This window comes from Triticum dicoccoides, chromosome 2A (genome assembly GCF_002162155.2).
Source record: "Triticum dicoccoides isolate Atlit2015 ecotype Zavitan chromosome 2A, WEW_v2.0, whole genome shotgun sequence".
Taxonomy (NCBI): domain Eukaryota; kingdom Viridiplantae; phylum Streptophyta; class Magnoliopsida; order Poales; family Poaceae; genus Triticum; species Triticum dicoccoides.
The window spans coordinates 200953615-200958421 of record NC_041382.1 but is presented as its reverse complement, the minus strand read 5'-3'; the positions used below and the strand labels follow the sequence as shown (position 1 = coordinate 200958421).

Below are 4807 nucleotides of genomic sequence, written 5' to 3'. Positions count from 1 at the left end.
CACCATGGTGGGTCCCAGCTAGCAGGGGGAGTATTCATTTTTTTGTGCGTAATAAGGAGGCACTTCCGGTGGGTCCGAGCTAACAGCGGGGGGAACATTTTTTCGCGAAATACACTGGCCCGTCCGGTGGGTCTGAGCAGTCAGGGGGGAAACGTTTTTTTCGCGAAATAAGGTGGCCCGTCCGGTGGGTCCCTGCTATAAGGTGGAGGAATAATTATTTTACGTGTAATAAGGAGGCACTTCCTTGCGGCCGCCTGGACCCAGCTGTCAGCCTCTCACCATACAGTACTCTTCCGATGGAAGTCGGTCATTGACTACATTGACCACACCACGCCGAGAGCACCAGGGTGGTGGTTTGGATGACGGCAAGGCCTAGGAAGGGGACAATGCGGAGCCGGGGAGGACGCAGCAGTGGAAGCCCGTGCGGATAGGAGTACGAGGGTTCACTGGTTCGGCTGCGGTGTGAGGCTGCCGTCGTCGCAGAATAACAGGGGGTGTGGGTGAGTGGAGAGATGGCCTGGCCAGCAGTGGGAGTAGTATGGGGGCGGTGAGGCCTCCGCGACAGCATAGCCGACCACGGGAGGCAGGAGTAGGCGGAACGACCGGTACTGCTTTGGGCGGCTGGACCAAGAAGACCAGAGGTTGAAGAAGCACTATGGCTGTTGGATGGACATCGTAGGGTCACTGAAGCTAGAAACGTTCACTATAAGAAATATGTCAACTTGTGACCTTGACTATTGGTCACTGAAAGGTCATTGTTTTTCATTTGCGACTTTTTTTTGACCAAAAACAGAAGGTCAAAAGCTGGCGGTCGTAAACTGAAATTAACGACCTTCTCTATGAGAAGGTCGTGGACGTTTATGACCAAAATATGCCTACTATTTTGTTTTGGTCACTAGCAACCTCCCAGGCCATGTAGGCATCCAGCGTGGCAAGCTGATGTGGCACAAGATTCAGCCCGGTCCAATTCGGTATTCTACATGGGCCGAGCCCATTAATTCAGTCTATTAGTGTTTTTCTCATATTAATTTTGGCTAGGTAGATGGGCCAAGCCCAACAATTAAGCCTTCTCATTTTTGGGCCGTGGCCTTTTCCGCTAGAAAGTTTTAGTTTTTTGTAATATAAAAATGGTCCACTAGTCAAATGGGTCCCAAATGTCAGGTTTAGGTATGTGGGTCCCAGCTAGCAAGTTCATATTCTTCATATTTCAATTTAACAGTAAATAAATAACCAGTATTTAAATTGGCACAAACAAAACACACACATAATGCTCCAAATATTATCAGCCAGATTCAGTACAGAGCTCCTATTGTACAAATAACATATACTTTACAAGCTCTACACATAATAAGCTCTAACATATACAAGCTCTACAAGCTCTACACGTGATACGGTGCCCTAGTGTTAACCCTGTAGCTCTACAAGTGTCTTCAATCTTGTTCAACATGGAGCTCCCTCGGTAACGAGCACAAACTAGGCACCTGCATCATCACAGGAAGGCAATTTCAGATCATAAAAATGAATGTTCCAAGCACAGTTTAGAGAAAAGAACCAAGTAAATTTGCCCTCAATCATACAAACAAAGTTTAGAGAAAACCAAACATGAACAAGCACTTATTATGCAGTTTTTAAAGTTTTTAATACATTTATTTTCTATTAGCAAAACTGAATATGCTACTTCCTGATTCATGGCTGCATAGTCCAGCTAGCTACACCAGTTGAGTAGACTATGTTCCTTTAGTAGCAAGAGCTGGTGCATGTCTAGCTTGTATTGCAGAAAACTAGTACATTTTTCACACAAAAAATAGGATTGCAGAATATATTCACAGCATGTAAGAATACTTGGATTAATAGACTAATCGACCATCAACTAACACTTCACAGTACCAACTAACACTTCACAGTACCAAAAATATGGGGTGGCGCTCACCACTTCGAATGTGCAGCAGCCATGAGGGCTTCTTCCTGTTCCACCTGCAACAGCGGCAGCGGTGACGACGACAGCTTCTACAGATCTGAGACACAAAACAAAACGCAAGCAGGAGGAATCAGAGGGAGGGGAGATGAAGAACATGGCAGGCATTTATATGATGGCAGTAAATAACTACATATGAAACAACCAGCAGTCCATACTTGCATCATCATCATGTGTATAACAAAATCACGGTGGCCTCTACAGGCAGCACTATACTAGAGTAGAGAGCTAAACATAATAATTCTACCAGGATACAATGTAAACACATAGTCACACCATTGACAGATTAAGAACCACCACTCGCATGAGCATCTCAGTATCACTTACATCATGTACAATGGCGAGCATGTAAATCGGGACACACACTTGTACAGCATGTAGTCATCGTGCCAGAGGCCTTGCATATCTCACCTATCTTTCTCTGCTTGGCCCGGACCATCGCGTACACCGCTAGTATCAACAATGTTGCCAGTGCATAATTGACACACTCGCTGCAATAAAAAAGATGAAACTTGCATATTATTCTAAGTCCCATTTTCAGCTTGAGTACACACAAATATGTAACCAGGATTCCGTGAAAATGATGCTTATAATCTTACGATGCACTAGGCAGACTAATCATGCAAAAAAGAGTTGTACTGATGCAACCATCAGCAAGTGCTATACTATTGATGTCCTACACTAAATTACTAGAACCAAACAAATTAATTGAAGAAAAAGGTTCCATTTAAATGAAAAGATCCATTTAGTTTTAAAAGAGTTCCGGTTAATTCCAAACTACTAGATTTAGCCCAAGTGTGTGTGTGTGTGTGCGCGCGCTCCAAGTATAAACAAGTGCAAGCAATAAGAGTAGTGCACTATTGATGCAAGCAAGCAGTATACACCAAATTTTAATTAACTGAAAATGTTTCAGTTAATTACTCCTTCAAGCAAACAAGAGCACATTTGAAGGTGCATCAAGTCTTAGAAAGGTCACACATTGCTAGCCATGGCAACATTCCTAGAGAATAGTAATGCATGATCATGTGCTGTAGATATTGTATGATTGTGGTCAAACTTACGTGTATGGCTTCACCTTCCGATTCAAGGATGTAGGTCCTGGCTAGATTCTGTGGGGCGCCTCTATGGTCAATGCAAGCTGCGGTGAAAGAAAGAAAAAAGTGAGATGTGGCTCTTTAGACCAAGAGGTTCAGATTTGGTTCCAATCACTCAGGCGCAACAAAGGTGAGAACTAGGAACATGCCATGTATCTTTCAAATGTAAAATATTATCAGTGCCAATCATCCATTGCTGACAAACCTAGATAGAATGTAATAAACTTGTGCATTCTGTAAAGTGGCTCATTCCAATCATAATTGTACCATGGCATAGAAAACAATTCCATGACCTCGCTGCTACAAATTAACTTGATGTTGTTCTGCTACTAGACCATTCAAGCTCATGGTAGGATCAACCAGAATCAGAACATAATAAACATACAAAACATATGTGGAAATGAGTTTCTATTCAAAACATCAAATATCCCTAAATGAACAGACCTCAGTACCACTATTCTGGCATGGTAGAGAACTATTTGTAAGCAGACTCACATTCCCACATATGTATTCATCTGCCAACCACTCACGAGAAATAACAAATAAGTTGAGATTTTACAAGTTCACGTCACAAATACCGTAATATCTCACATGCATCAGTTTACAGAACCTTGAAATTACCAGGTATTTTAATAACAATACTTACTGGTACTACCAAATTAAATGAATTTTTCATTCCTAATTTGCAACCCTATAAACAACTCTACAACAGCATAGATAACGTCGCCACCATCCATCACACAGAAACTGGATGACTTGCAGCAATACTAATCGAGCCACCTGAAAGGGACACACAAACCAAAGCCCAACTCAGTTGAGTCGTCGACAAATCGGTAGTCCCTTATTCAACAAAGAATGCCACAAGAAGCCATTTAGAATTGTAAATAATAGACAAATACTAGTTGTGTTAGGAGAAAGAGGCTGCCATGGATGGGAGGCGAGGGTACAAACAAGATCCCATCCATAACCCATGGTCGTTTGTCCACTTACAGAGTTAATCTAAAAGAGATGGTAAGGTATAACTATGTGCGGCAGGGCAGACCTCTGTATTACACAAACAGACTATGAAACACATAGTCATGGGCGTCATACGTCACCCAAGCAAATCCATAATTAATCTAACAGTGCTGATTAATCTAACAGTGCTAGCGATAGGTTGCAATGCAGGGGAATGGACCGGAGGAGAAGAGGAAGGGGTTACCCGGGCGTCAGCTATCTCCGTCGAGTACAACACGTCGCTCCCAGGCGGCCTCCTTCCTTCCGTCCCGCTGTCTCTTCTTCCCCCTTCCTGCTAGGCTAGGAAGCTCTGTGTCGTCGGCAGCGGCCGAGCAGAAGCAGGAGGAAGAAGCCGGCATGCGAGCACCTCCGTCGAGGCCATTGACAATGGCGCGAATCCGCCTCGATCTGGCCGCCGCCTGATGTGAGGTGAGGAAGATAGGATCGGCACGGAGCAGGCCATGGCGACCTCCATGAGGCCCAGGTCGAAGAAACCATGGGCAACCGTGGCGGATCTGGTCACGCCATGGCGGCCGCTCGGTCTCCCTACCTCTTCTCTTCCTCTTCTGGTGAGGGGATGGGAGGGGAGGGGACTGGAGAGGGTACGGGAGTGGCGGCTGTCGGGGAGATACGGGAGGCCATGGCCACCGGCCGGATGTGAGGGGATCCGCGGTGTGTGGCAGCAACGGCGATGTGGGAGGGGGGCGTAGGCTGGCGCCAGATCTGGCCGGGATCGGTTCGG

At 45.2% G+C, this 4807-nt stretch overlaps 1 long non-coding RNA gene across 1 annotated transcript; it reads right to left on the bottom strand.

Moving 5' to 3' along the window:
* Window positions 1-1389: 1389 nt before the first annotated feature.
* On the bottom strand, window positions 1390-4771 carry LOC119359268. The gene is made up of 5 exons (XR_005172446.1): window positions 4271-4771; window positions 3037-3113; window positions 2387-2466; window positions 1931-2015; window positions 1390-1481 (listed from the first exon to the last, which is right to left on the bottom strand). It is a non-coding gene; the product is annotated as an uncharacterized LOC119359268 (long non-coding RNA).
* Between the last annotated feature and the right edge of the window lie 36 nt (window positions 4772-4807).